This window comes from Balaenoptera physalus (genome assembly GCF_965194825.1).
Source record: "Balaenoptera physalus genome assembly, chromosome: 6".
Lineage (NCBI taxonomy): Eukaryota > Metazoa > Chordata > Mammalia > Artiodactyla > Balaenopteridae > Balaenoptera > Balaenoptera physalus.
The window spans coordinates 85,561,318-85,587,776 of NC_138885.1; the positions used below are offsets into that span (position 1 = coordinate 85,561,318).

The 26,459-nt window shown below is 33.9% G+C and overlaps 1 long non-coding RNA gene across 1 annotated transcript in view; it reads left to right on the plus strand.

Moving 5' to 3' along the window:
• Positions 1 to 11,157: 11,157 nt before the first annotated feature.
• LOC309663456 overlaps positions 11,158 to 26,459 on the plus strand; it is a 115,390-nt gene continuing 100,088 nt past the window's right edge. The window contains exon 1 of the long non-coding RNA XR_014265292.1: positions 11,158 to 14,820. This is a non-coding gene — a long non-coding RNA (uncharacterized lncRNA). The remainder of the gene's footprint in view (positions 14,821 to 26,459) is intronic.

Below are 26,459 nucleotides of genomic sequence, written 5' to 3' on the forward strand. Positions count from 1 at the left end.
TAGTAAATTTTTTTAAACCAGAAATCAATTTAGTATCTTATTATCTAAGACTCTGTATCCAATAGCTCTGAAAGGGTCTGAATATCCTTTTTCTTTCCCTGTATACAGTTACTCTAGCAAATTGCCATGGGTCCATTTGAGAAATGAGAGAGAAATGCAGCAACTTTTCAGAGTCCTTGCTCAAAGGTAAAGGGGTTTCTCTTCATTTGATGGCCTCCAAGTCTAAAAAATGGCTCAGATCTAGAAAATGAGGTGAGAAATTTTCCATTTTGGTGGCTGACACCAGCCTTCTGTTCACCAGATTTTGATAGATTTTAGTCATATAAATCAAGGAATAACATTATTTGCTGTTAACATATCCTGTCTTTTGAACATCATGGTCTATCAGCCATTGCTACAGATTTCTGCAGGTCAATGATCTCTGGTTGCCATTCTGGCCTTACTAGCTATTAGGGTAAATATGTCACTTTCTCACTCAAGTTTAAATCATGCCTACTGGCTTTTGCTCTTTCAGATTCCTAGTACCATTATTAAATTTAAAGAACACTTTTCATGGCAACAACACCTAAATTCAACCCTGACAGAAAAGATAGTCATCACTGAGATTCTCAATGATGCCATTAATTCTTCAGTAGTATATACCTTAATGCTTTACTTAAAGTAGTATCCTTGGGTCATTTCTAGGAACCAGTCAAAAAAATAATAATAATAATCTACTCTAATACATTCACATCCACCTCTCACAGGCACCAGACTTCTTTTTCAAGACTTTGTCAAAGTGGTTCTAACAAGTCCTTCTTATTTCCTCTAAGCCACTATTATGTCCAAGCTTCAAGGTACCATAACCACCGACTCATGGGAAAGAGTCCCCTTGCCATAGCAACCGTATCTAGCCTATATTTTGTTTCTCCCCAGTGTATCACCCTCAAGATCAACCCTCTTATTGTTTCCCTTTTTCTCACTATATATATTAGCCAGGTACTGCAGCTCTCTTGTTGAATAAGTTATTTCTGTAGAGGGACTGGACTTCCCTACTCACATTATATTGTGACAACTATAGTTATTAGAGGCAATAAATGTAAGCATGAGTGGAACTTGAGGGAAACAAACATCATCTTGTGAGGCTTTTATCTCACAAAGCCTTTGAATCTTCTCCAAATAATGGGAGGCTGTTAAAATCTTATGAGATGGAAGCAGCAACTTTTACTGGTCTGGAGGGAACAATAATCTGGGGTCTCAAGTTTATCAGGTACATCTATCCAAATGCCCTTAACCTCTTTCTCTGGGACCCACTCCTTTTCCCAAGGCCTTCGTTTAGCACAGAAGACCATCTAAGTTTGTACCTTCAGTACCGTTTATAACTCTGTAACTCTTAAAACCAAATTTTGGTCCTGATTTGTCATACAGTCTTCAGGTAGCCTGAACCTGGCTAGTGCGTTAGACCTATATTGTCATACTGGATGTTCAAAATCAGAAATTAGTGAAGCCAAGTGCTTATATCACAAATTCCCTTAATGAAAACTGTTCCAGATGGCCTATAGGTACCTCTTAGTGAACATACCATGTAACTTAGATTTCAGGACATTTCTAACAGATGACTGGAATCTTTTCCCCCAGTCTTTTGCCTGACTCCATCCACTTTGTTCTCAATCCAAATGTCAACCACGCAAGGACACATTTCCTGACCTTTCCATCTAGAGAAGGACTCCTAAGTCTCCCTTTCTCTCTTTCACATTTAGTGCTTTTTTCAAATAAAACTTTTCATTAATTGAAATCCCCCTGTTTATATCTTATTTGCTTATATTAGTCTTCTTTCAATGAAGAATGATTTCACAAGATCAGTGATTTGTCCAGGTTTTTTTTTTCATTTCTGCATCTTGAATTCCTAGAACAGACTACAACATACTAGAACATGTCACTTGCTAAAAACAATTTAAAAAATGCACTTCTCTGAGACTCAGAAAATCTGATTTCCCTGAAGGTTGCAGTTTTGTTAGTCATAAGGTTATCTATAGAAGAAGAGATAGTCAGCTGGAGATAAAAATATCAGCATTAGTCATGATTAGCTGACTGGAGGATATGCAGACAAAGGGTTTGCTAACATTCCCTGATTTAGAAAGACTCATCCACTAAGTCTCAGGAGCAACTGGACAAGCACAAAATTCCCCTCAGGTGCAAGCTTTTAATTTTGTAGCAGAGAAAAGTCTAGAATGAGCCCTCTTTATCTATAGGCTGAACTTAAGAATAAAAGAGAGACCAGAGGACCTTAGTCTTTCCTGATCATTTCTATGAGAACAACCAATTATATATGCTAATCTTCATCCAGTGCAGAGGTGAGAAAAAAGATAAGGAACTTCTAATTCAGTGTCCCACATATGGAAACCTGATATCACATAGATGATATTCTGCCTCTTGTCATCCCCAGGACTGGTTTTGGCAAAGCTGTATATTTCATATTTTATTAAAGACTATCAAAATTTGAGTAAAAGTATATTGGGGGGAGAGATAAATTAGGAGTTTGGGATTAACATATACACACTACTATATATAGAATAGATAAACAACAAGGACCTACTATATAGCACAGGGAACTATATTCAATATCTTGTAATAACCTATAATGGAAAATAATCTGAAAAGAATATATATATATATATATATATATATATAATCTGAATCACTTTGCTGTACACCTGAAACTAACACATTATAAATTAACTATACTTCAATTAAAAATGGTAAAAAAAAAAAAAGTAAATTTGGAAGTCGGTAGAGAAATGAGAGTTCTAATCAAATTACAGTTTTACAACAGCTAAGACTTCATAATAAATTGAACATTGAAATGCTTTATTGAATCCCCAGTATACTAATCACAATTATATTGTAAACTTGAACAGGTTCAGTAATATTAGTCCTGCCTGATTTTTCTTATGATAAAACCCCCATTTTTCTACCTCTAACTGTTGCTTCTTGATTTCCTTCTGCCAGAAAAACATATCTGACATTCCATTCATCCCTTACAACCTCACCCAGCTTCCTTGGTCAAATCAAAACTGAGCTCAAAGATGACTCTCTGTACTCAAACTTTCTTAACCCTACTTGTGTTAGATTATTCCTGTGTATTGCCCTTATTTTGCTCTCCTGTTCCTTTTAAGAGCATTATATATTTTTGCCTGGGACCCTGTGATTTGCAGTGATGCACATGTGGGAGTATACTTCCACTCCTTATTCCCCTTGGGCTTAGCTATTTGCTTTGGCCAATAGGATATGAGCAGACCTGATGTAAGCCATGTTTTAGCAGATACTTGGAGCTACTATATGGTTGGCTTTTGCTCTTTCCCTCTGTTCAGTGAAAATCATGTCTTAAATAGGGGATGCTTCTTATCCTGGGTCTTAGAATGAGAAAACTCATGGAGCAAATCTATATTAGCTGATCCACAGCCCCTCACATACAATGTGTCAAGAAATAAATGTGTGTTGTTGTAAACCACTGAAATTTGAAGAGTTTTTTGATCCCATAGAAAAGCTGGCTAATAAAATTGCATATGGACATGTTTCATTTTATTTAAGCATTAGAACAATCTGTTTGTGGATATGATAAATCATATATTCTGTATGATTTAGCTATTTTCATCTGTTTGTGTGTGATCAATGTATTTATCCCAAATCCTTTGGGATATGGTTTCAGAAAAAGAGAAAGCACACATATCTCTATTATAAGTCACCCATTTTTTAAATAAAGATTTGAAAATCAGTCCTAAAAGGAGGCCTCACATAAGCAGCTCCAGATGTAATGTATCTTTATGTGGCATTTTCCTATGCCTCTGAATTTCCTATGAAATTTGCTGCTGCTAAAGACACTCTATTTACAGGTAAGGTGTTGGGAAGCTGATAAAAAAAAAATTCTTCCTTGCTGTTGCTTTTAGTTCTCAAGCTTACATTTTCAGTCACGAAAGACACACTAACAAATAAGCTATGGTATAAGGAAATGTTTGATATTAGGCCTTTCTTGTTCTTGGGCCAAATTTAACATCAGCAAAAGCACATCATTATCCAAGGAAAAGGATAAAAGGAAAGTCAGTTTTCTAACGTCCCTGAATATTCCTGCCTTTTACCTTTAATTGGCCCAGAAAACCTGAATTCCTACAAAGACTATTTCATAAAAAGATTTGACCCAGCATAATATGCATTGTCTTAACCATTTCTGAATTTATATACTCCTTGAGGGAAAGAATCAAATCTTACTCTTCTCAGAATATCTACTTAGTGCTTAACTTGTTACTCCTAAAGCAGTGGGCATTTGGGAAATGCATGTGAAATAAATATATAATGTTAGCTTAATATTGTTTGTAAGCATAGTTAATATTTTGTAAGGAGGGCAATAATAACTAATATTTTACATATACCAAACTAAAAGGATGGTTAATGGAACAAAATTCTGTACTATGACATATATAAGTAAATGCTTCTTGAGTAGCCAAAAGGATAGGTCTAGAAATTATATAAAAATTATAGAATGGAATTTTTTCCAAATAATAACTATGAACTTTTAGAAAATATTCCAATGGCGAATCAATACAGCATGCTGACATGCAACAATTTTGTGGAACTACCTATGCAGACAAATCTTCAGCAAAGAAAACACTTTCCTGCAGTTCATAATTGCTGCCCTTAATCATGAATATTTCTCTCAATAGGGATATGGGTCATAAATTGATTTTGTGGCCCTTGTGCGAATGTGCATTCAAACATTGTCAAGCTGACCTAGAGGGGTGGGATGGGGAGGGAGGGAGGGAGGCTCAAGAGGGAGGGGATATGGGGATATATGTATGGATGTGGCTGATTCACTTTGTTGTACAACAGAAACTAACACAACATTGTGAAGCAATTATACTCCAATAAAGACATATAAAAACAAAAACAAAAATAAATATTGTCAAGCATGAAAGCCATCAACAGAGTGACATTTGGATAAAGGAATATTTCTTTAGAAATCCTGTGTTCTCTATGATGAAACGGTGCTAAATTGGCATGAAAAAAAAAACTAATAAAATTTTCTTCAGTAACAGGATGATAGAGGGAAAAGAAAGTCTTTCTTATTAGAAATGAGAAAGGATGGGCTGGATAGTTTTAAAATTAATACAAGAGCTGTTCATATTTTTAACCAAATGTAGAAGCCAAGGAAAGGTAAGTTAGAACTTTTTTGAATTTTTTTCCACAGATAACTCCATTGATACTATCCTTATTAAAGGAAAGTAAATTGCATGTCCCCAGACATTTTTGATTAAATAATCAATAAAACTGAGATTATTGGCTACTTCTCTGAGGCATTGGAATACTACTAACAGACTGAAAATTAACTCCCCAGTGGCAAGGATATTTTTGTTTAATTAAAGCTCTATATAAAATATTGCTACCTGATATTTTATTTATTCATCTTTAGAGTCAACTTTATAATATTTTTAAATGCTAAAACAGCAATCTGAATTGCCATGGCATGTGGTAGAAAGTTTTGTTTACCATACACTGTAAAAATATTATTCTATTTTTTAATATGTGGTAGCACTAACTTCTGTTTTATTTAATTGTATCCTTTCTAGTATGCTTGCTTACAAACAGATTTGTCATTAGATATGATTAATTTATGATGATAAACAGCAATTTAGTATACTTTGAAGGGAATACAAACTACTGAATATCACATAATCTAATATTAACATCACTATTATTAAAAAGGGAAAATATGACAGAACCTCATTACTTAAAGATAAGTTGCACTTACTCTGCTGTTATCACTACAATATATTGTAATATATAAAGAGATAGAAGGATACATAGATATAGATAGATAATTGCAATTTCTAAAAGTGTGTATGAAAACTACCTTATTTTTACTTTTATCTTTGATACCTTTTCATTGCTGTTATATTGTATTTTCAAAGATAGCATCCAACCCCAAATAATTTAATGAATATTTAGAATTCTTTATAGAGGCCAATTATTATATATATATTTTATACTTATATATTTGAATTTAAGTGTAAGGGAATAAAGTATGTCAACTTCCACAGCATAGTCTAAAACAGTGAATTTGGATCTGATAAGAAATAAATAGATAGCTGGCATATATGCCTCTTTGATATTAAGAATGAATATTCGTACTTTGATCACTTTTTGAAAATATATTTTGGTGTGACATACTTAATATCAGTATAAAATGAAGACATCTTAAGATAGCATGAATGATTACATAATATGACCCTCTTTTTTACAAACTTTTGTTTCTATTTTAATCTTTATTTTATCAAATAAAGCAACAGGGAACACAAGAAAACTAACACTCAGAATATTCCTATTTTCCCATTCTCTTGTCTGCTACAGTGGATAACTAGAATTTAGAAAAACTAAGCATATTTTAAGTACGTACTCAAGGCAAGTACCTTTATTATGTCCCTGATAAAATGGCCCAGTCACATGTCTATTTTGCTCTTTCCTAAAAGGAAACCTATTATCTCACCACTACAACTTCATCACCTTCAGCTTGTGTTTAATTTAATATTCTCCTTAATGATCTGTAAGGCAATATCTGCAGCATTTTATTCAAAAATATTTAGTTATACAAGTACACAGATACAGAACTTTTTAAAAAAGGTTAATATCATGAATAATGATCTCAAATTAAAAAAAGGAAATAACTACTTCCCTATAATCTGTGTGGGTTGCTTCTTTTTTCTTTTTTTTTTTTTTTTGAATAAGAGAGAAAATCATTCAGTGATTTCAATTTATCCTATGAAAGTGAGTAGACTAAATTACACTTTATTACTTCCCTCAAGTAGTTAATTAAAGTAGGTTACTCAGTGACTCATTATTGCAAAATGATGTTTTATTTAAATGTGAATGAGCAAGAATCTTTAAACTACAAAAACCAAATGAATTCAGCCTAAGGACTTGAACTGCGTTTTGATTCCTTCCACGAGACTTATAAAAGAGTGGGCAAGATAAGACATTTTGGAAAAAATCAAATCTTAATAACATCTATTACACTAGATGACTAAAAATATATAATCCTCTTTTCATCAATGGAAGACAAGGATTGGGTACTAGGGTTTCATCGATTAAGATGTGGCAGTTTTAATCTGTCACGGGTGGTGATTGTGTGTGAGGGTTGGGAATTTGATGGGATTTGAAAATTCTGAAACTTGATATATCAAAGCTACTGTCATTCAGAGAAAAAAATATATTTTTCACAGGCCCCTCTCACTACATCAGAAGCCAGGGCAGATATATTTTAAAATAATTCCCTACAGTATTCTTTATTGGTGGGTGGCTCTCGTACTCTCTTACAAGTGGTGATTCTGGGAACAAGGCCACTGCTATCATTGTCAGCATATGAATTCCAAAATCTCAGTTTGTCTGCAGTGAGCCAATGGAAGAAGGAAAGAGCATGGAGGATTGTAAGTGGGAGATTTATTTTTACAAGACCACAGCTGGATATGGTGCATTCTACTTCACATGGCTCCCAAAGACTACAAAGGAGACTGGGAAAATGCAGCCGTGTTCCAAGAAGAAGAAGAAATGTGTTTGTTGTACAGTTACTCTCGACCTATGAGGATTTATATCATATTGTCTAAATCCTCATAAACTAAAATTTAAAAAGTAAAAGTCTGACTACTAATTGCTCAATTATTTTTCTATTTATTAAGGAAATAAATTCAAAAAATGAAAATGTTCCTTGTTTACCACTAACAAACTATTCTCCTTTTTTATATATTGAGCTAAATTACACTTATTAAATAACTTTATGTCTCATTATAACCTTTGTTACTATTTTTATAAGATGAGAAATACATGAATAGCTAACTACTTCTACAAAGCTTACTATGTGTCAGACACTGTTCTAAGTGTTCTACAGGACTGATATTTAATCTTAACAGCAATACTCTGATGTAACATCTATGCCAACCCCAGTATACAGATGTGACAATGGCCCCAGAGAAGTTAAGTGATATCTAGTAAGTGCAAAATCTTGTATTTGAAGCCAGGATGTTTCGCTCCAGAGTCTATACTTTTAACCACCTTATTATAAGTTCAGGAAACTAACATTTTTCTTTTTTCTTTTTTCATTCCGACTTCCAAGGTAGTAATTGTTCATAGATTGTTTCAAGTAGGAGACTTGTGAATCACTTAGAGACCACATTAGCTTCAAACACTACTACTTGTTAAATATACTGCATGTTAAAAATGCTTAGAAGTAATTTGTAGATCGTTTCCCGATATATTTGTGGAACTAAATGCAAACTTTATCTTAAGATTGCTATTTGACTTCTTTACACAGTAGCGTTTTGTCATGTCCTAGAAGATAACACATCATCAGCACAACTGCGTGATCCCAGGAAGTTTTAGATGCATGAGCAATGTCAGCAGATTGTAAGGCCATACAGCTGGCAGGCCTCTCTGGCCTGAGGAACCCACGGTTATTCATAACCAAGGCCTTAGTTCTATCATCTCTCCTGTTGTCAGGGAAAGACACTTTGGAAGAAACAAGAGATGATCACTAAACTTATTTTCAGGAATTGCAGAGGGAATTTTGTCAAGCTGCTTGTCTCATAAGAAATAAATATATTTTTCAGAGTGTTTTTTTGTTTGTTTGTTTGTTTTGGCTGCATTGGGTCTTCGTTGCTGCGCGCAGGCTTTCTCTAGTCGCGGCGAGCGGGAGCTACTCTTTGTTGTGGTGCGCAGGCTTCCCACGGCAGTGGTTTCTCTTGTTGCAGAGCATGGGCTCTAGGGACTCCAGCTTCAGTAGTTGTGGCACCAGGGCTCAGTAGTTGTGGTGTGTGGCTTAGTTGCTCCACGGCATGTGGGATATTCCCAGGCCAGGGATCGAACCCCCGTGTCCCCTGCATTAGCAGGCAGATTCATAACCACTGTGCCACCAGGGAAGTCCTTTCAGAGTGTTTTGATTCAGTCCCTGGTAAGTTGTCTGTGATTTATATTGACACATGCATTTTCTTGCCAAGTGTTACATGAGAGATATATATATAGATATATATATCTATATATATATATATAGATATAGGTATATATATATATATATATATATATATCTATATATATATATCTATATATATATAGTCTTTTCTGCTCTCTTCATGCCAGTGGCAAAGCTAATTATTTGTGCAGTTATAAATTTAAGGATTAGGTCTATAGATGACTTGCCAGAAGTTTCTACTAAGGATGCTTACTTTAAATATTAGTTATCAACAAATTCTTTAATAAATCAAATTTATTATTTGAAAGGTAGCATTCTGTATAAATACACAAGATGATTTACCTAGGTCTCTTTTTTGGAGCTCCTCCACTGCCTACCATTATTAATAACATTAACATTAATGACAAAATAATAATGATATTAATATAGGCACAATTACTGAGTTTTTAATATGTGTCATTCAGTATGTTAAGCAATTAAAAAATATAGATCCTGTATAGCTTTAGAATGGCTAGGATAGATTTGCTGGAAAGTAGACATTTCCCTTGTTTGTTTTTACTTTGGACATCACTATAGCCCAATGTTTCCACACAAAAAATTCAACAAGATAAAATTTATGTCAGAGAGAATAAGATGGATCAAACAATTCAAATGTTAGGAATTTTTTTTCTTCAGAGAAATAAGTAAATCCTTTCATTTCTGGCATTAAAGGTGAAAATTACTCTTGCTCTGCATAACAGCTACTTGAAAATAACTTAAAACTAGTTTTCACTTTAAAAAAAGTTAAAATTTTCTGTCATAATTTGTACTTTGATCACTGTCATCTCTTTTTGGATAGCAACCCACCAGAATTTTTTTTAAGTTAATGACAATACATATATGTATACTATACATATACATTACATGCACATATACTGCTAATCGCAATTACAATTGTGATCATTTTGAGTATAAATGCCTCTTGCATCTTCTCCCTCTTATTATTCCTAAATTGATGTAAGCTAGGAAATATGATAAACATAGAGGTTAGAATTGTGTGTAAAATAAGAGTAAGATGGATAAGGAATCCATATTCATATCCATGGAAGTAACTGGAATCTGAGAAACTTTTTCATGATTATTTTGTATGAGCTTTATCAGACAGGATTTTGCCTATTTAATTTCCTTGTCTGGAGAAATTCAGTTCCTTGCAGGTGCAGTAATTTAACATAAACGAATGAAGTGATCCTCAGTAAGACAAAAGATTTATGCCATAATTGTATTATAGCAAATAGCAATGCCTAATTATACTGCCTTTTAAAACCATTTTTTGGCAATGTACAATAAAACAACCGAACAACTTGCATCAACTCACATCTTGTCAATAGTTTGCTACCTTGGGATAGATGCTTTGTTTTAGTTTCAACTTGTCACTTGTATTAGAGTAAGTGATGTGGCCATAGACTACCCTCCAGTTAAGAAGCTTAGAAGCTAGACCCTGAAGCCAAGCTTGTTGTTTCAAATCCTAGATCTACCATTAGCTTGGTGTAAGACTTTGGGCAAATTTATTGACTACCGTCTTCGAATGTTATTGTGAGGTCTGATTTACTACATATAAAGCATTTAGTACAGTACATGGAAAATAGTAGGTCTCAAGTGAATGGAAGTTGTTGTAAGTACATGCAATTATTTTTACTAATACTCCTTTTAGGGTGCTATATCTTTCTCTGGATTTTTACTTTCAAAATGACAAGTCTTTGATTTGTGCAGATATTCTGTATTTCCTTTATTATGAGGACTTTGAAAATATTTACTTCTCCATTGAGGACATTCATGGTAACAAGCAAATTTTGAAAGAACAAATTACTAGGTGTTCTTTAACTGTAGGCACCATAAATTGGTGATTCTCATACACCATCAGACAAAGTTGTAAAAACATTGTTTCTTTCCAAAAACATGAAGAGGGGATAGCGAGAGATGTTATTAGAGTTTACTACATAAGTGTACACCTGCAGATGACCTTACACAGTACGTGTATGTGCTCCTGTAACTGTGAGTGTCTGTGTTAACAGAAATTATTAGCCTTGAGTATATGGCCAAATGACAGAAAAAGGGTAGGTTTTTATTTTCATAACAATCTATTTGGCTACATGTCATCATCTTGCACATTTATTTCTTAACTCAAAAGAAGGAAGAAAACATAAACATTGCTTACAACTTTGAAAAGAAGCATATTTTATTTAAAAATATGCAAAAAGTATTTTATTCAACTCAGTTCATTGTCATTAGAGGCCTAAATAAACTTACAAAAATAACAGAACTAATGGTTCAGAGTGAAAATCTAAGAATGTCTCCTAGTGTGTATGATGAATTCAAATCATTTAATTTTAAACATGAGAGAAGATATTTATATGAGTTAGTGGGAAGGAATTGCTGCAAGACTTACTCTAAACAATACTGTCCTCATACATTTTCAGTATTTAGTCATAATGAGACCATTTCTATGGAAATGAGGCTATCACTTAGTAGTTTCTTACAATTGATTCATTCATAATAGTTCTTTGAGATCAATGATATATTTTAATGCAACTTCCCAGGAACTTCCTTTGTCATAAGAACCAAAGGCAGCGAAGAAATATTTTATAGAGATATAATTCACCATGTTCACAAACCACCTTCATATTTTCAGATCGCATTAGAAAGTTTAAAGATGAAATTTTATGTAACTATTATAAGAATTAATAATAGTAAATACCTCTTGGGACTCAACATGTTTCTATCATAACTCTATATAGAGTGTACTCCATATGGTCTGGGTACCAAAATCAGGGCAATAACAACATATGGATGAACTTCATCAACCTGATACTACAGTTATGAAGTCATTTACAATTAAATGGACAGGCAGACTCTTTTAAATTAATATTTTGTTTATGTGTTTCTGTCAGTATCAGTACAGAAAATGTTAATAAAATGGGTTTTAATCAGATAGAATTGGATTTGAGTTTGGCTTTATCTCTTCACAGGAAAAATTTCTGAATGTCCTTTCACCTTATTATTATTATTATTATTATTTTGCCTTTACCAATGTGTTGTTTATTTTTGACAGCTTTAATGAGATATAATCAGCCTATAACATAAGGTGTACAACATAAGAGGTATAACATAAGGTGTAAGTTTAAGGTGTACAACATGTATTTGATAAACTTATATATTGCAAAATGATTACCACCACAGTGTTAGCTAATACCTTCATCACGTCACATAATTATCACTTTTTGGTCATGGCAGTATTTAAGATCTATTTATTCAGCAACTTTCAACTATATAATACAGTGTTATTAGCTATAATAACCATGCTTTAAAATAGATCTATAAAACTTAGTCATCTTAATACTAGAAGTTTGTAATCTTTGACCAACATCTCCCTATTTCCCCTACCTCTCAGATCTTGGTAACCACCACTCTACTCTCTGTTTCTATGAGTTCACCTTTTCTAGATTCCATATATGTGATATCATACAGTATTTGTCTTTCTCTGAGTTATTTCACTTAGCGTGATGCTCTCAAGTATTATACAAGTTATCACAAATGGCGGGACATGATTCTTTCCCATGACTCAATGATATTCCATTATATACACATACCAGATCTTCATTATCAATTCATCCATTGAGGGAAACTTAGGTTTTGTATCAGGTTGCTTTTTATTTTCATGTTACAGTTAGTGTGCTTTATTTTCACCTTGAAGAACTCCTTTCAGCAATTTTGTCAGGCAGGGCTCATGGTGATGAAATCTCTCAGTTTTTGTTTTGGAAATTCTTATTTATTTATTTATTTATTTATATCCTTTTACCTTATTAACCTTTGTTTCACATGTAAAATATGGTTGATAACAGTCACCCCATGGGTTTATTTATGGTAATATATGCCTGAAAATTCAATGAGATAATGAGTCCAAAGTACATACCAGAATGCCTAGAATATATTAAGTGCTTGATAAATAATATTTTTATTAGTATTTATTAGTATACTAAGATGGTATGTGTATTCCTGTTTTCAATCCAGAAAAATATTATAAAAATAAGAAAACTGTCACTCAAATCAAATTGTCTCTTTTGTTCTAGAATAAATTTTCATTAAGGAAAAATATATAAATCATCTAATTCTCCTACCAATAAAAAATACTTTCAAGAAACATGTTAACAAAATTAATTATTTAGCAAAATCCTGGGAGGGATCTTTTTACATGCAGCAATACATTCTGACCTTCTTTTTAATCCATGTCCTCTAATCACTGCAGGCCCTTTAGACATAGAAAGACTGATTTCAATGAGCATACCAAGTCGTTTCTTTCTCATAGCATTTGGAATTAAAATATAAAAATAAAATAAAAATACCCAGTTTATGTTAATACTCTATATCAATTTAATAAAATTGAAAAATGCATTTACTAAAATTGCTTAATGGAATTGCATGAAGGTTTTCAAATGGTATACCCTTCTAGTCACAATATAAATAAGTGCTAGGGATGTAATATACAACTTGATAAATATAATTAACACTGTTGCATATTAAATATGAAAGTCGTTAAGAGAGTAATTCCTAAGAGTTCTAATTACGGGGAAAAAATATTTCTTTTTCTTTTTCTTTTATTTTGCATCTATATGAGATGATGAATATTCACTAAACCTATTGTGGTAATCATTTCATGATGTATGTAAGTCAAATCATTATGCTGTACAACTTAAGCTTCTACAATGTCAATTATATCTCAATAAAACTGGAAGGAAAATTAATTAATTAATTAATTAAGGCCAGTTAACATCTATTTAAGAAGATAGTTCATTGTCAAATTTAGTCAAGACTTCATTAATCCATTTAACCATAGTATCAGAAGTATTTTTCTATATTTCACATCAAATTATTTCACATTAAATTTATATCCAATATTTACATTAATTCCCTCAGAGTAATATAGAAAAGAAATGTTAAACTGTAATACTGCGGAGCAAAATACTCCAAATCTAGAATTTGCACAAAAATTTATATTATTATGAATAAGGTTGTGCAGAATTGGTTTGGTATCGGGTAGCATGACCTACAATCACAGCAAGATCTTTTTTGATCCACCTCCTAGAGTAATGGAAATAAAAACAAAAATAAACAAATGGGACCTAATGAAATTTAAAAGCTTTTGCACAGCAAAGGAAACCATAAACAAGAATGAAAAGACAACCGTCAGAATAGGAGAAAATATTTGCAAATGAATCAACGGGCAAAAGATTAATCTCCAAAATATATAAACATCTCATGCAGCTCAATATTAAAGAAACAAACAACCCAATCCAAAAATGGGCAGAAGACCTAAATAGACATTTCTTCAAAGAAGACATACAGATGGCCAAGAAGTACATGAAAAGCTGCTCAACATCACTAATTATTAGAGAAATGCAAATCAAGACTACAATGAGGGGCTTCCCTGGTGGTGCAGTGGTTGAGAATCTGCCTGCTAATGCAGGGGACATGGGTTCGAGCCCTGGTCTGGGAGGATCCCACATGCCGCGGAGCAACTAGGCCCATGAGCCACAACTGCTGAGCCTGCGCGACTGGAGCCTGTGCTCCACAAAAAGAGAGGCTGCGATACTGAGAGGCCCGCGCACCACGATGAAGAGTGGCCCCCGCTTGCCACAACTAGGGAAAGCCCTCGCACAGAAATGAAGACCCAACACAGCCAAAAATAAATAAATAAATAATTAAAAAAAAAAAAAAAAAACTACAATGAGGTATCACCTCACACCAGTTAGAATGGGCATCATCAGAAACTCTACAAACAACAAATGCTGGAGTGGGTTTGGAGAAAAGGGAACCCTCTTGCACTGTTGGTGGGAATGTAAATTGATACAGCCACTATGGAGAACAGTATGGAGGTTCCGTAAAAACGAAAAATAGAATTACCATATGATCCAGCAATCCCATTACTGGGCATATACCCAGAGAAAACCATAATTCAAAAAGACACATGCACCCCAATGTTCATTGCAGCACTACTTACAATAGCCAGGTCATGGAAGCAACCTAAATGCCCATCGACAGACGAATGGATAAAGAAGATGTGGTACATATATATAATGGAATATTATCCATAAAAAGGAACAAAATTGGGTCATTTGTTGAGATGTGGATGGATCTAGAGACTGTCAAACAGAGTGAAGTAAGTCAGAAGGAGAAAAACAAATATCGTATATTATCGCATGTATGTGGAACGTAGAAAAATGGTACAGATGAACCGGTTTGCAGGGCAGAAGTTGAGACACAGATGTAGAGAACAAATGTATGGACACCAAGGGGGGAAAGCTGCAGCAGGGTGGGGATTGTGGTGTGATGAATTGGGCAATTGGGATTGACATGTATACACTGATGTGTATAAAATTGATGACTAATAAGAACCTGCTGTATAAAAAAATAAATAAAATTAAATTAAAAAAAATTTTTAAAAACTAGTTATAAATTATATATGCTCTGAGTGATAGCTTTTCTGAGATACATTTATGCACGTTTATTATGTATGTGTATATGTATATATAGATTACGTATTTTATATAATTTATCTACATATGTCATAGACATGGGCAAAAGTTTAGAAGGATTGACTCCAAGGACATGAGTCTTCTTGGATATTGGTATTTTAAGTCTTTTGTGTTTTCTTTCATTGAGCTTTTCTGTTTTCTTTGCCTTCAGAATCAAGTAGAACTAGTTAATTAAATATAAAAATATTTACTCTAAATATTAATAAAAATATCTATCCAAACAAAACAAAACTATTCCTCAATTTACACTGAACCATTCATGCAACTGTCTCATGTACAAGTATATCTATACCTTCTACTACAGAATTAGAATGCATATAAAACAAATTTCTTATAAAGCTTATTTGTTTGAATCAGGGTTTTCCAACCTCCGCACTATTGGCATTTTAAGCCAGACAATTATTTGTTATGGAGAGACTGGCCTGTGCATTGTAAATGTGCAGCTGCATCCCTGGCTTGTACCCAGTAGATGCCCTTTACAGGCTCCTCTCCCCTCCCCCCACCCAGTTGTGATAATCAAAAATGTCTCCAGATATTTCCAAATGTCCCCTGGGTATAAAACTACCCCTAGTTGAGAACCACTAGTCGGAATTAAGTTCCAATATAGCCAATAGATAGTAATTGGTTGACAAATCTCATTTAATATATAGGTTCCTATTCACCCTCTCCATTCTTTTTTCTTGTAATTTACTTGTTAAGGAAACCAGTAGTTTATGTCAATAGCATTTTCCACAGTCTAATTTTTTGCGGTTGACCTGCCTGTGGTGTAATAGAATACATTTCTTTGTCCCGTCTATATCCTATAAATGGGCAGTTAGACCTAGCGAACCCTGGTAAGATTCTGGGTCAATTTTCCAGTATGAGTACTTCAGAGTTGTTATTGTGTGCTTCCGTCAGAAGGCACATAATGTCAGGTTTTTTCTACATTTATGATATTAGATCATTGCACAGAACCAGCACCTTACTCAAAGTTGCCAAATTATTTTAATGTTATGATTCCTTTTTAAAATATACGACCTTTATTTATAATACCATAAGAATATATTTTCTCTCATCAACAACTTGGTTACCTTAAGGTACAACTCATATAGAAAGATGCAGAAGAAATTCTGGATTTTTACCCTTTAGTTAATGATTTTCAAAATATTTAGTAACTTCATATAGCATTAGCCAAAATTCAAAAATAATTCTTTCCTATTTTAAATTATCTTTTAACTCAAGTAGTTAAACGTATTTGATACATTTTAATCCATCACAGATATTATTCTTATTGATGTTCATGTTTTCTATTTCTGACTAGGAAGAGATTTTCCAAGTGGGAGCCTAAGTCCATTTGACATGATCACTGTAATATTTGTAACTTCCATGCTTTGTAAACTGGCAAGATGTTTACACTACATGTAAAATAGATCCTTGCATTATATGTATATTTATACAACATTATTGGAAGATAGACACTGTCTAATGAAAGATATATATTATAAACCCTAGGGCAACCACTAAAAATGGTAAGAGAATGAGGTCATATTGTATATACCCTCTGCCCTCTCCAAACCATACTGAGTCCATTCTACCTACTAATAACACAGTTGCTATTAAGCAGTCTTTTCTTTTTTTTTTTTTTTTTTAACATCTTTACTGGAGTATAGTTGCTTACAATGGTGTGTTAGTTTCTGCTTTATAACAAAGTGAGTCAGCTATACATATACATAGATCTCCATATCTCCTCCCTCTTGCTTCTCCCTCCCACCCTCCCTGTCCCACCCCTCTAGATGGTCACAAAGCACTGAGCTGATCTCCCTGTGCTATGCGGTTGCTTCCCACTAGCTATCTAGTTTACATTTGGTAGTATATATAAGTCCATGCCACTCTCTCACTTCATCCCAGCTTACCCTTCCCACTCCCCGTGTCCTCAAGTCCATTCTCTATGCCTGCGTCTTTATTCCTGTGCTGCCCCTAGGTCCTTCAGAACCTTTTTTTTTTTTTTAGATTCCATATATATGTGTTAGCATATGGTATTTGCTTTTCTCTTTCTGACTTACTTCACTCTGTATGACAGACTCTAGGTACATCCACCTCACCACAAATAACTCAATTTCGTTTCTTTTTACGGCTGAGTAATATTCTATTGTATATATGTGCCACATCTTCTTTATCCATTCATCTCTTGATGGACACTTAGGTTGCTTCCATGTCCTGGCTATTGTAAATAGTGTTGCAATGAACATTGTGGTACATGACTCTTTTTGAATTATGGTTTTCTCAGGGTATATGCCCAATAGTGGGATTGCTGGGTCATATGGTAGTTCTATTTTTAGTTTTTTAAGGAACCTCCATACTGTTCTCCATAGTGGCTGTATCAATTTACATTCCCACCAACAGTGCAAGAGGGTTCCCTTTTCTCCACACCGTCTCCAGCATTTATTGTTTCTAGATTTTTTGATGATGGCCATTCTGACCAGTGTGAGATGATATCTCATTGTAGTTTTGATTTGCATTTCTCTAATGATTAATGATGTTGAGCATTCTTTCTTGTGTTTGTTGGCAATCTGTATATCTTTTTTGGAGAAATGTCTATTTAGGTCTTCTGCCCATTTTTGGATTGGGTTGTTTGTTTTTTTGATATTGAGCTCCATGAGCTGCTTGTAAATTTTGGAGATTAATCCTTTGTCAGTTGCTTCATTTGTAAATATTTTCTCCCATTCTGACGGTTGTCTTTTGGTCTTGTTTATGGTTTCCTTTGCTGTGCAAAAGCTTTTAAGTTTCATTAGGTCCCATTTGTTTCTTTTTGTTTTTATTTCCATTTCTCTAGGAGGTGGGTCAAAAAGGATCTTGCTGTGATTTATGTCATAGAGTGTTCTGCCTGTTTTCCTCTAAGAGTTTGATAGTGTCTGGCCCTACATTGAGGTCTTTAATCCATTTTGAGTTTATTTTTGTGAATGATGTTAGGTAGTGTTCTAATTTCATTCTTTTACATGTAGCTGTCCAGTTTTCTCAGCACCACTTATTGAAGAGGCTGTCTTTTCTCCATTGTATATTCTTGCCTCCTTTATCAAAAACAAGGTGACCATATGTTAAGCAGTCTTTTCTGTAGAGCTATCTTTAAGTTTTGGTAGCTGCTCTCTCTCCTTGCCCTTTACTCAATTTGGAGACAGTGTTCTAATTAAATTCTTCTTATTAACCACTCTGAATATCATATTGTAATCAGGATATCAAATAATTCAAGGATTATACAAGTATTTATTTGGAGGGAAGTATTACCGAATCCAATTTGGATCTGCTTGCCCAACACACAGCAAAGCCAATCTACTGACAGTGGGTTGTGGTGAAGGAAGTTACAGTGGTTATTGCAGGGCATCAAGCAAGGAGAATGGGCAGCTGGTGCTCTAAAGAACTGAACTCCCTAATGGCTTTCAAGGGTGGGTTTTTCAAGATGGTGTGAAGGAGAGGGTCACAGGGTATGTGATCAGTTCCTGCACAATTCTCTGATGGTGAGATAACAGGGTAGTGTTTCAGGAATGTCAATCATCAACCTTCTGGTTTCAACTGGTCTGTGGTCTGTGTACTGGTTTTCAGCATGCAGTTAACTTCCTCCACCTGGTGGGGTTTTTAGTATTTGCAAAACAAACTCAAGGATATGGTTCAGGATATTCTTTATAGCCCTTGAGGAGGAATGAAACTAAAAGGTCCTTGACTTTGTTTTATGGCTAAATTATTATTATTTTGTCTTTCTTGACTGCTTTCCTTTGTTTCTGTATTTCCTCACTTCTCTGATTAAATTTGCTCTTTGGAACTCAGGGAAGGTCTAGGAGGCTAAAGATTTTCTACAAACAAGAAGCAAGGGATATGGGGTGGGGGTGTGTGTGTCTGTTCCTGGGGAAGGTCCCACAGGGTCCCACTCGGTTTCAGAAGGTGGGCAGGTAAACTCAGTGATGGAGAAACCTAAGTAGAAAAATTAAAAGCTAAAAAGTTCAGATTAAAACATAATTCTAAAAGAAACAGAAAAGATGAAAGAGAAAGAAGAAAGAATAAACATTAACTAAAAAAGAAAATGAATAGATTGAAATAAGAGGAAGAAAAAACAAAAATCAAAGGACAAAATAAAGATTAGTAAGGACTATTATAAAATAAAATAAGCATGAAAAATTATGCCAATAATTTTTAAAATATTTAATAACAAAATTGCTATTAGCTATCATACACAGTTAGATATTTTTCTATAATTGCATATAAACCTAGGAACAGAAGAAAACTAAGCTAACGATCCAGGGTGGTGTGTTACAGAAGGAAAAAATACATGGACCAGAAAAACAAAAAGAAAAAAATCTAAAACAAACAAAAGATAAAACTAAACAGGAGTTTCTCAGCAATTAAGCTTAGGGAAAGACTATAAAAGTATAAATGAAAGCCACAAAATTACTAAGTAAAAAAAACTAATCTTAAAAGTCTACACATTATATGATTTTATTTATATGACATTGTTGAAAAGACAAAACTGTAAGGATAATAAATATATCCTTGGCTGCAAGGGTTTTAGGGATGAGGGAGGGTTGAACAGATGACCAACAAAGGATTTTTAAAGGCAGTGAACTATTCTGAATGAAAATATAGTTGTGGACACAAGGCACTCTGCATTTGTCAAGACCCAGATAACTTTACAGCATAAAGAGTGAACCTTAATGTATGCAATTTAAAAAATCATTTAAGATGTCAGGGAATATCAAAGTGAAATGTAGACTATGAGAAACTAATCTAATTGTATTACAAATGTACTAAGCTCATTAAATGGAATTAAGGGGAAAATAGCTGACCTAAGTAATTTTAGAAATAAGTGGAGACTGTAAGACTAAAGGCAAAAGGAACTGAACATAAGCACTGTACTGTAGTTGGCAAAGTTCTTGACCATGGGGACATGGGTTAACAATTTGAACTCAATATTCCTGTGTACTGAAATTAAACAAGTTAATGGATGGCAGATGCTAGGAGACAAGTTTTTCATTGTTGGTGTGGTGATTACAGAGAAGCAAAGGAGGACGTCTTGCATGATCCATTTGGTACTAGATAAGAGCTGGGGACACGAGCATGAACTCATGTGTAGCTTAATATAGATCAAGATCTATATTATATACATGTCCAAATGTTTATAGCTATGTGTCTATACACACGTTATTATGTACACCCTTATCTCATTGCTCTCTCAGGTGAGAGGTCCTAGAAGCAAGGACACTGCAGTAGCAACAAGCACACTCATCACTCAGATCTTGATTTCTAACACTATTCTTCAATAAAAGGAACCAGGGCCCCTTGGAGACAAAGGAAACAGCTGATACTAAGGCTTAAGGCTGGTACAGGGAATACACAAGATAAGTTTAGAGAATCTTGCAGTACCAGAAAGCAAGGAAGTGTTAAAAAACAAACAAAATAAATGCTGTCAACCAAAAGGACCATGAACTATAAAGAGGCAAAATTGCAGCTTATTTGAGGTCTTAGAATTACAATTCAGGGATAGAGCACAGATTCTGGAGGAACCCAGAAAAGTGTCCCACTGGAGGAAAATGGGCACAGGTTTTTATGAGAAAAGGGAGGCAGTTAATGCAGGCTACTGAGAATTTGGATTGGAGGGTAGAATTGTTCCATACATATGATTGGGTTATGGAAAGCATCTTCTCCGTTACTAGGAAAAAATTTGTTTTCCTTTCCTTTTCCAGAAAAAGTCCAGTTCTCAGCATTATTCTTTCCTTTTGGCAACTGAGCAACGATTCAGCAGTTTTATTTCAGAATGTTCAACAGAAGTCCAGCACGGGCAACAAACCCGGTGGTCCTCAGATCATGTCTCAGTCATTGCTGACATAACTCCTTTTCCTTTTCACAAAGGAAAACAAAACTATGGAGGCATGTCCAAGGGACACTCTCAGTAGCCGAGAGAACAGTTTGAGCAGTAAAATAGTGTAGTATTGGGTTATAATCAAAATGATAAAATAAATATCCATGAGTCCATACTGATATAAATAAATGACCACAACAAATAAATGGAGAGAACAGTCAAAACCCATGCTACACATTAGTTCATGCTGTCTCCAACTATAATCCAGTACCACATGGATCAGTGCAGAATTCCAAATAAAATTTATATCTTGTCCTTTCATAAAGGTGGAATATAACTCTCCACCTCGTAAGTGTGGATTGTGCATAGTGACTTCCTTCCAATGGGTATGGTATGGAAAGAGTGAGGGTCGAAAGAGTAACTTTATGATAAAGAAACGCGACACACACTACCTCATTCTTATCAGCGATATGAAATAATTTGACATGAGAATGGCACTCTACCTCTGTGATCTTTTTCCCCAAAACCTTATCCCCAGTCTAATCATGAGAAAATCATGACCCAATGAGGGTCATTGTACAAGATATCTCAGCAGTACCCTGTGAAACAGTTGAGGTCACGAAAATCTGAGAAACTGTCACAGTCTAGAGAAGCCTAAGGAGATATGATGACTAAATGTAATGGGGTGTCCTGAATGGGATTCTGGAACAGAAAAGAGACATTAGGTAAAAACAAAGGAAATCTAAATAAAGCGTGGATTTTAGTTAATAATAATATGTCAATATTGTTTCATTTATTTTAAAAAATGTATTTCCTAATGTAAGATGTTAATAATAGGAGAAACGAGATGTGAGTATATGGATACTCACTGTTCTATGAATCTACAAGTATTCTAAAATATAAAAGTTATTAAAACATACATACTGTATGCTAAACACTGTATAAATTTTGTCTGCACTCCTACCTCCTGGATATATTTCTTTCCCAAATTTCTACATGAGGAAACTGAAGTTCAAGTAAAAGTTCAGTGACATCCTCAACATCACACAGTCAGTAGGTATCCCACCAGGATCCAAAATAAATTATCTACAAATCTAAAGTCTGGTCTCTTTTCACTAGTGTACTATAATTAATAAGCTTGTGCTTATGGAGACATCTTTATTTAAAAGGAGTTTTTGTTTGCCCTCAATTTGACACTATGGGTGGAACACATAATCAGATTGTGAGACCACTTAATAAGGAAAATGATAACACTAAAAAGTTATAAATTAATGAGTAAGATAAATATGTCAGAGTTACCTTTCTTGTTTTACAGGATTATTACAGTTCATAGAAAAAAAAATGATAGGATTCCCAAATTTATCAGTTTTAAATGTTCCATGAGACATGAAGCAAGTAGTTGGTACTCATATTTTTAGAGTTGAAAATTCTGCAGTTTAATTAGGCTTTTAAACTAGATTATCTGATCTATTCACCTTTATAATGTGAATCAAATTATGTTTGACGTCTTTGAATTGTTATTTTTAAAATATTTTTAAGTATTACAAAATTTAGAAAACTTATACAATCAGATTATTCTCTACATCCTTATTTTTACATGAGAAAATGTAATTAAGGAAAGAACTGTGGATCATTATGACTTTTATGTACCTAACAGCATTGGTAAATTTAAATACATGCCTTTTACTTTGCCTTTTAAGGGAAAGCAATCCACTGATTAATGATGGTTGAAATTTCTTTTCTCCTTGTGTCACTCTAATTCCTGAAAGTTATAGCAGGTCAGAAAACATCTGAGTGGTTTGTTCAGGAGCCAATTACTTTTATGAATACATTAAGAAGGAAAAATGTTCGGTATATCACCAGAATTTAGTGGAGGACTGAAGTGAGGTTTTCAAATGCTTCCGTCCCAATTTGTCCTTATAAAAGCAAAATAAACACTTAAATATTCATATTCCTGGTGATAATTTTCTTCTGAATTTTGAGATACAGTATATATTTGAAACTAGTATCTCATAAACAATGTAATTGATGCATGGATGTGTACATTAAGCTACAATAGATGCCAAAATGTTTGAGTTAGATCCTTCACATAAGCTCAAAATTGTAAAAAAGATTTCATATAAATTTGTCATTCTTTGCTACTCCACTTGAAAGTGATAGTAGTTAATTTACTTACTTTTATAGCCAATAAAGTAGCTAATAATACAGAAACATATGAAGGGTAAACAGTTCAAATTTAAGGATTTTTAAAATAGTATTTTCCGATTGATTTAGGCAAAGATTTTTAATTTTAAAATTTCTGATGAATTCATAGGAAGCATAGGAACATGACACACATTTACAAAGTCTTCCGGTAAAACAGCTAAGAAAGTCATGTCCCTTCCTGAGGCTAATTCATTAGCACTTCACCTATGACAGTAACCAGCATTAACTTTCAAATGAACTTTCCTAACTGCTAAAAATAGTAGGAACAATTTATTATTCCTGGAATGGTTTTGGATGTTGAATATTCGTTTTAATATCCAAAATAATGCATTAAAGATACACACAGTTATAAACGAGTATACCCTGATAGTTTTGCGTCCAGATATATTCAGAGATACTTGTTAAAGATTCTGAATAGAAAAATCAAATAATTAAAAACCAAGGTATGCTTATATGAATGATAATCTTCATAAACAGTGCTGCTAATAAATTACCATGTGAAGTTGCCATTAAATTTTGAAGAGGCAAAATTCATTATTTGTCCGGTCATTTAAGTCATTCATTAATTGTGACCTCCATCTCAACACACTGATGTTCACAATGGCATGTACAATTAGTTACATATGAGTTTTGTTCAATACTTTCCCCTGAAAGTGTTGTAATTTCCAACTGTACTAATAGCTTTCAATCTAGTGAACATGTCATAGGATTGAATACCTAGAAAAAACTTACAGATGGATAAATTCAATATTTTATGGGAGTAAATCATTGTCATTATATTACCTTTCATTTGTACAATGTAATAAGGCTTGCCAAACTGCTTTTACATTGTGTAATACATTTAAAATTGTGAGCTATGCAGGGGGAGGTACTGCTATTTCTATTTTAACAAATTGAACAAAATCATAAGGAAAGTGGCTGAAGAAAGAAGCAAAAAAGTAAAAGAGTTGAATAAGCAGCATAATAGGCAACCTCTATTAATGAGGAAATATATGTGGAGCCATAGTAAAATTGGGGGGAGCTGGATATTCTATAGAGACTAATAACCGATGTAGTCTTACTGAGATTAATCCAGTGGGTATTGTTTTTCAAGATTTGATTTTTAGGTCCCAGCTTTTTGAAATTTCTCTTTCCCTTCCCTATCTTGTTTGTGAAGAAGAAAAGAAGCACCCTAGTGATCTCAAATGAGCAATATTTGCCATGTGCCCACAAGGAGTACAAAGGGGAGCATGTGAAAAATGGGGATACAGCAATCTTGGATTATCATCCCTTGAGTTATATATACAGGTAGTTAGCATTTATTAAGTTCTCTTTCTGCATAAAGCGCTGCAGGACTAATGTAACCCTTTGTTCCATGCTGCAGTAAGGAGTTTACAATTTAAGATTACCAAGTTTTCAATTTGTTATGTAGTGAGAGATATTCATCCTAATCACTAAAACTAACTAATGGAAAGGCAATGCAGTTGTCATTAATCAGCATTAACAAAAACTTTTCATAAAAAGTACAGAATCTTGAGCAGAAGCAAGAAGAACTACAATTCTGCAGCCTGTGGAACGAAAACCACATTCACAGAAAGATAGACAAAATGAAAAGGCAGAGGGCTATGTGCCAGATGAAATAACAAGATAAAACCCCAGAAAAACAACTAAATGAAGTGGAGATAGGCAACCTTCCAGGAAAAGAATTCAGAATAATGATAGTGAAGATGATCCAGGACCTCGAAAAAAGAATGGAGGCAAAGATCGAGAAGATGCAAGAAATGTTTAACAAAGACCTACAAGAATTAAAAAACAAACACCTAGAAGAATTAAAGAAAATCAAATAGAGATAAACAATACAATAACTGAAAATGAAAAATACACTACAATGAATCAATAGCAAAATAACTGAGGCAGAAGAACGGATAAGTGACCTGGAAGACAGAATGGTGGAATTCACTGCTGCAGAACAGAATAAAGAAAAAAGAATGAAAAGAAATGAAGACAGCCTAAGAGACCTCTGGGACAATATTAAATGCAACAACATTTGCATTATAGGGGTCCCAGAAGGAGAAGAGAGAGAGAAAAGATCCAAGAAAATATTTGAAGAGATTATAGTTGAAAACTTCCCTAACATGGGAAAGGAAATAGCCACCCAAGTCCAGGAAGTGCAGAGAGTCCCACTGCGGGATAAACCCAAGAAACACACTGAGACACAGTAATCATATTGACAAAAATTAGACAAAGAAAAATTATTGAAATAATTCTTCAATAAGGGAAAAATGACAAATAAAATACAAAGAAACTCCCATAGGTTATCAGCTGATTTCTCAGCAGAAACTCTACAAGCCAGAAGGGAGTGGCACGATATATTTAAAGTGATGAAAGGGAAGAACCTACAACCAAGATTACTCAGCATGGCAAGGATCTCATTCAGATTCGATGGAGAAATCAAAAGCTTTACAGACAAGCAAAAGCTAAGAGAGTTCAGCACCACGAAACCAGCTTTACAACAACTGCTAAAGGAACTTCTCTAAGTGGGAAACACAAGAGAAGAAAAGGACCTACAAAAACAAACCCATAACAATTAAGAAAATGGTAATAGGAACATACATATCGATAATTACCTTAAACGTGAATGGATTAAATGCTCCAAGCAAAAGACCCAGACTGGTTGAATGGATACAAAAACAAGACCCATCTATATGCTGTCTACAAGAGACCCACTTCAGACCTAGGGACACATACAGACTGAAAATGAGGGGATGGAAAAAGATATTCCATGCAAGTGAAAATCAAAAGAAAGCTGGAGTAGCAATACTCATATCAGATAAAATATACTTTAAAATAAAGAATGTTACAAGAGACAAGGAAGGACACTACATAATGATCA